Raw genomic sequence first — 7,500 nt, forward strand, 5'->3', positions numbered from 1 at the left:
GGTGCTTACACCCGAGTATTGCACCACAGAGGACGCAAGACCTAAACATGTTAGAACTTGTTGATTGGGCAGCACCTAAAAATAGAAACGCGTAGTTAGAATACGGCGGTGATGCGGTCAAAAGGGGGTATAATTAAGCTTCTTCTGGGGCTAAGTCTTGAATGTCTCTTCGACTTTACAAGTGTGGGGTGAACAAAAAAAAACAACCTATGGCGACCAGCAGCAGCAGCAGTGACGCTGACTCAAACTCCACAACCGACCTCAACAGATTTGGTAAGTCGATTTGTTTTTATATCTTGTAAAGATAAAAAACACAAAAATTTTAAAATAAAAAATAAAGGTAGAGTGTTACTTTTTTCTCAGACATAGCTTTTTAGAAAATAAAATGTTTTTATGTAAGATGTTTTTTTTTTATATTGTTTTTTTTTTGTAGCTCAGACATAGTTCTTTTTTTTTTTTATTACAGCGTAACCAATGCCCGCACTGTGAACAGAGTTTTACACAGACCAAAAACCTTAACGTTCATGTTAACGAAGTCCATAGCAAAGCCAGACCTTTTTCTCTGTGCTATGTGTGGCAAGTCGTTTAGCAGAAAACACGGCCTTACTCGACATAAAAACTCAAACAAAAACTGCCAAGATGTTGCGAGTCGGACACCTCCACCACCAGTGCCGACAGGCGGACAGAAAAGAAAAAGTTCGTCTTCACAGGAAGCCCCTCCCCCCAAAAAAGGGTTAAACAAACGAAGTCTAGAAAAAGAAAAAATCAAAAAGTTACCTTCTAAAGAAAGACAAATGTATGAAAAGCATTGGAATTCTGTTAAAACTCATAAGCGGCCCGGTAAGCTTCAGTCAACCTATACCATTCTCTGGAACCCTTGTTCTGATTTTCCTGATTGGGACGAGTCGCTTTTTGACCTGTTCCATGAACAAAACAAGCGTTTCAAAATCAATTTTTCTCACTGTTTTCTTCTCAAAAACAAAGAGTCGGGTGACTTGTCTTTCTTTCATGCCTCAGTCAATAACCACTCTGTCTTACAACGACCGCGCCTGATCAACTCAAAACAGGACTTTCTTTCTTTTCTCAGTGAAATCAGTGACCGTGACATTCTGGAACAAGTTAGACTCGAACGCCCAAACTCTCGGTATTCTGCTCATACCATCATGTCTTCCAGTTTCTATGTCACGCCTTTGTCTGACTTTCCTATCGGATGCGCCTGTGGTAGTCTACCTGACTACATCACAAACACACAGTTCTTGCACAAACTCCAAAACGATGAAAATAATCATTTTCCTTATACTGACGGTCTGTGTCTTTTTCGCTGTCTTGCTTTGCACAAAGGAGCCTCGCGTCATTCTTTGCAAAAACCCACAAAAACCTTGTTCAAACAGTGGGCCGGACATTCTCCCCCTGTCCACTTTCCGGGGGTCACTTTGTTTCAACTTGAGTCGATTGAATCTGAGTTTAATGTGAACATAGATGTGTTTGAGTTTCATGAAAGCCAAACACCCGTCTGTCTTGTTCCCTTGCGTCGTAGCGCTTACAAACATTCTGGCGTTATGCGTCTCTTACAAAGACCATTTCATGTACATTTTAGACATTGATAAACTCGGTCATGCGTTGGCTTGTTCCAATTGCGGAAAACTCTGGTCGTCTTTGTCTCAAAAAAATCGACATGAACAGACTTGTCAGGGTGAGGGTTCAAAAGAAACCTTGAAAGGCGGGGTTTACTCACCACCCCAAAACATTTTTCAACAGTTACAAAGCCACGGTGTTCAGGTAGCCACAGATTTTGTTTTTCCCTACAGAGCGACTTTTGATTTTGAGGTGTTTTTTGACACAGATAACTTGCCACAGACAAAATCAGCTGAGTCAAACTGTACACAGTACACAGCAAAACATATTCCTCTTTCTGTTTCTGTATGCAGTAATGTTCCCCATTTCACAGAACCAACCTGTTTTGTGAGTAAAGGTAACCTTCAAGAACTAGTGGATAACATGGTTAACTACCTAGAACGTATCTCCGAGGCCTCCTGCGCTCTTCTTTGTGAAGAATTTAAAGATGTGTTTGATCAGTTGACTGAGATCGAAGAGACACAACAACAAGAGACAGATAGCCTCAACATCCCCGTAGAAAGACTCAGACAGAAATTATATGAGTATTTACAAGAACTGCCTGTCGTAGGTTTCAATTCTTCCCGCTACGATCTGAATGTGATCAAACCTTTTCTCATTGAAAAGTTTGTCAAAGACAAAACAGCCCATAACGATCTTCCAAAAGACGAAAGTCAAACAGACCCTGTTTTTGAACCAGATGGTTTTGATACCGTGGGTGAAGAAGAAGAAGAGGAAGAAGAAGAAGAAGAAGAAGAAGACAAAGAAGTCAAAACAGAGGGAAAAAAGAAGGCCCCTAAAAGACCCCCTTTCAAGTTTGTTGTTAAACGAAACAATCAGTATATGTGTCTTTGTACAGACAAACTTCGGTTTCTCGACATCAACAATTTTCTTGCGCCAGGTTTTAGTTATTCCAAGTACCTCAAGGCGCTCGGTGTCGAAGAGGAAAAGGGTTTTTTCTGCTATGAATACGTCACTAGTCTAAGTACACTAGATGAAAGTGAACTCCCACCCCATGCAGCTTTTTTAAGTAAGCTCAAAAACTCAAATATTTCTGAAACAGAGTACGCTTTTTGTCAGCGTGTATGGACTGAAAACAAAATGATGACTTTGAATGATTTTTTGGTGTGGTACAACAACCTAGACACAGGGCCGTTTCTGGTTGCTTTGCAACATCAGATTAGTATGTACGCTAGTCTGCGAGTTGATTTGCTGAAAGACGGTATTTCTGTCCCCGGTGTGACACTGAAGTATCTGTTTGACACGTTGTCTTCAGATACCTACTTTTCACTTTTTAACGAAAAACAAAAAGACGTTCACGCACTTTTGCGAAAGAACATTGTCGGAGGTCCGTCTATTGTCTTTCACAGATACCACGAAAAAGACAAAACACACATTCGTGGTAATCAGGACAAACCGGTACAGTCTGTTCAGGGATTTGATGCAAATGCGCTGTATTTAGCTGCACTCATGCAAGACATGCCCACAGAGCACCCTGTCATTCGTAGAAAAGAAAACGCTTTTAAAGCGGAAAAAAACAGATCCCTTCGGTCAGCTAGCTCGGGAATGGTTGGAGTGGGTTATGGATTCAAAACAGATCCATCTCCAACATAAGTTTAACGCAAAAGAGAAGGCCCTTGGTCGAAAAAAGATTAGAGTTGATGGTTGGGATGCCACAAATCAAATTTGCTATCAGTTTCACGGATGTTTGTTCCACGGGCATGACTGTTCTGTGACCGCCGGTAAAACATCTAACCCTGTCACCGGAAAAACACTAGTTGAACTCAGAGAGCATACAAGCAACATCACCAAATACTTGCGTGAGGATGTGGGTGTGACTGTCGTCGAAAAATGGGAGTGTGAATGGCACGCAGACAAAAAACAAAACACCTCCATTCAGACTTTTCTACAAGGTCGTTTTCCGACACTTAAACCCTTCCGGCATCCTTCTACCATCACAGATTAAACTGTCTTAGACGCGGTGCAAAGCAACACTTTGTTCGGGTTGGTACAGTGTGATATTTATGTACCTGATCATCTAAAAGAACATTTCAGTGAAATGCAGCCTATTTTCAAAAATGAGTCTGTCAGCCGAGAACAGATCGGGGATTTTATGAAAGACTACGCTGAAAAACACAAGCTCTTATCCCTACCACGCCGTACACTTGTAGGGAGTTACCACGGTGAACAAATTCTGCTGGCTACACCCCTCCTGTTTTGGTACGTGCAGCACGGGTTGATTGTTAAAAACATCACGCTGATCGTAGAGTATCAACCCAAGACCTGTTTCCGTCAGTTTGGTGACAGCGTTTCAAACGCAAGACGAGCAGGAGACCAAGACCCATCAAAAGCTATCTTAGCTGAAACTTTCAAACTACTCGGTAACTCAGCCTACGGGAAAACCTTGACTAACGTGGCCAACCATCGTGATATTCATTACGTTTTGTCTGATGAGGCCTCAAAACTGATCAACAATGGTCGTTTTCAAAAACTAACAGAAGTAACAGATTCTGTCACTGAAGTAGAGATGGCTAAAAAAAAAATCAACTGGTCACTCCCCTCTCAGATTGGTTACTTTGTTTACCAGTACGCTAAACTACGCATGTTGGAGTTTCATTTTGATTTTCTAGATAAGTTTGTGTCCAGAGCCGACTACCAGCTTTTGGAAATGGATACAGATTCTCTATGCATGGCGCTTAGCACTTCAACGTTAGAAGAGGTGGTTCGTCCTGAACTACGAGAGCAGTTTTACCAAGTGTATAACCAATGGTTCCCTGCACAAGCCTGTGACCAACACGAGGCCGCCTTCCAAAACACCCGTTTAGCTAACGCCCCATGAGACGCGACTCTCTGTCAGGCTTGTACAGCTCGTGTCCACTATGACAAACGAACACCCGGTCTCTTTAAAACCGAATACCAAGGAAATGCGTTTATTGGTTTGTGTTCTAAAACTTACTTTTGTGAGGGAGACAGTGGGAGTAAATTTAGTTCAAAAGGCTTAAACAAAAACCAAAACAAACTGACAAAAGAGTCTTACCAACAGGTGCTTCTAACGCAAGAAAGTGGTGGCGGTACAAACACGGGTTTCAAGACAGACGGAAAGTCTATGTTCACGTATTCCCAAACCAGAAAGTCACTCTCGTTTTTCTACATCAAGCGTGTGATCGCTTCTGATGGGGTTTCAACCCTACCTACACCCGTCTAACGGGTCTCTTTCTTTTTTGACTGTGATACCCCTTTAATGGGTCTCTTTCCTTTTTTGACTGTGATACCGCCGCCTGTGATATGGTTAACATTCCAATGCCAAACAACTTTGTCGTTTTTGTAAATAAATTTGTTAAGCCATGTTTTGCTTCTGTAAATAATGCTCGTATTGTTTAATCCCACAAAACCCCCAATGTGGCTTTGACATACCTTGTCAAAACGGTCCCACGCCCGTGAAAACACAGAGGGAGGGTCAATTACTGTCAGTACTCCACCTGCGTTAAGCACCAATAAAAAAAAGGCCGGGGAGCAGTAATCCTGTCATTACCCCAGCTGGAGTGGTCATTAGTACCGAGCAACAGGTACAGGCACATGAAATCACATGACAAAATATAAAACGCAATAAACCGTTTAAACGCAATCCCTCTTTATCACTACTTAAACACAGGCACCTTAACCTATAACCTTATCCTTGCGCGGCTGCGCAGCTGCGCAAAAAAAAAAGGGCCGAAACGTGCGCGATATTACCACTGAGTTGTTGTCAGTGCATTAGCCAAGTTTGGTTGATTTCGTTTTTCGGGTTATGAAGATATTGCTGTTTGCTTTTTCCATGTGAATATGTCAGTTGTTCCTTGACTTTTTGTGACAAGTGTACATATTATGAAAATGCAGCTTTTATAATAATAATAATACAAGTTGTTGGAATAGTCTGACAAATGTCTTTTAGACACATATGCACAGTAACATCTTAGACGCAGACACAGAAATTTAACGTTTACGTGAAGCTACCACCGCTCGGCTTTACAAACACACACACACACACACACACACACACACACACACACACACACACACACACACACGCGCGCGCGCGCACACACACACACCGCACACACACACCATGGGGGAAGGGGGGGGGGACATGGGTGTAAAAAGTGACCAACAGCTTAATACTTCATACCACATATTCATGAAAATCAATTACCAAGCTGGAGACTGTGGTTGGAAAGCAAACGAACGACTTATATAACCTTGGCAGAGTTTAGTCAGACACTGTGGTTTACACGATGAGGTTGAATTAAACAGTTGGCTGTTCTAATTGTAAAAGCGGTTTTTCCCTAGTCTCTACGCAACGATGTCTGTCAAAAACGCAGTTTGAACGCAGGGGGTATTTTACAAGTAAACGTCCTCTACTGCGTTTCTGCAAAGCAATATTAACAGCTATTGTGTTTACAGCGTAGCAATAGGGCCCGATATTTAGACGAGACAAGTATAAGGCCGGCGAGTCGAAGACGAGTCGCATTATACTTGTTCGAGTCTAAATATCGAACCCTATTGCTACGCTGAAAACACAATAGTGGTCATATTGCTATTCTGACATAATATTCTGTGTCGAAAACATGTTTTTGTCGCATGTATCCACGGAAATCACCGAACATTGAAAAACCCTCACACGTGTATCATAGAGAAGACACAAGATAACCGGATGTTTGGGATTACGTATATATGCCAGGTTTCATTTGACGTCACGTAGCATACTTGCTTACGTATTAGTCTTTCAATTGTTCGAAAGTCTGACTTCTCTTGTTGATAAGAGCAGAAGGATTGTTTGAGAAGAAAGTGAACGACTAACTATTTCAGACCGGTAACTTCTTTTCAACATTGCAGACAATGAACGTTGAATAGGGCAAAGAAAGTTTGCTGATTCTGCGCAAAACATTGGGAAGACCGTCTGCTAGAACGCTGCTGCTTGAATTTTGCTGGATTTGTTGCCTGTAAAAGAACTCGAGGTTTTCACGGAATGTATTTTATATACGGTATGAAACAAAATGTTGCAAATTGCATCGTCTGTCGACCAGTCACAGAAGCAAACCTGGCCAGGTATGCGTGCACTTAATGTAAAGGTTTTTGTGTTTGGCGTTGCAAATATGCTCAAATTAAGAAAATCATTGAATGACCACCCTGATAAGTTTCAAACTTCAGTACGACCATCTAAGCATCTAAGTACATCAAGTAGAGTTTCGAACAAATAAAGTCATCTTGAAGGGCAAAATGCATTACGTTACCTTGCAATGTTCTATTCGGAGCATGATCAAGCTTCCACTTTTGCTTTTCTATTTGTATATGATTATCTTTCTACCCAGTTTCCCTCCTCCCTTTCTCTCTAACTTCCTCTCACTCTTTCTCTATGTTCCCTCTCTACCTCTATTTTCGGTATATTTGTTTCTCCCTACCTCTCTGCCTCCCTGTTAGTCTTTCTGTCACTGTTTCTGTCTCCCTCTCTTTTTCCCTATACCCCCCCATCCCCCTCCCATCTTTCTCTGTCTCTCCCTGTCTCTCTCTCGCTCTCTGTACTATTGTTAAAAAGGAAGGTGAGAGAGAACCGGGCATATATATATAATTGTAGTGGAGGAGTGGAAGGTTGTAAGAACAAAGCCCAAGTCCAAGCGTCTTGTTTCAACTTTTTATTCGTTGTACAAGAAAACAATGCAAACGTAGAGGCCGAAGGCAAAACCCGTAGACAGAGAAGCAAATGTAGTGAGGTGTTCAGCTGATATGAGCGAATGAATGCTTATGCCGGTATGTATGTATGTAAGTTTCTATTTGTGTCCCCAGAATAAGTATCTATTTGGGACATGAGGTGGTTGTACGCTAAGAAAAAGTTGGGTGTGTGGGGGTGGG

Source organism: Littorina saxatilis, linkage group LG8 (assembly GCF_037325665.1).
Source record: "Littorina saxatilis isolate snail1 linkage group LG8, US_GU_Lsax_2.0, whole genome shotgun sequence".
NCBI lineage: Eukaryota > Metazoa > Mollusca > Gastropoda > Littorinimorpha > Littorinidae > Littorina > Littorina saxatilis.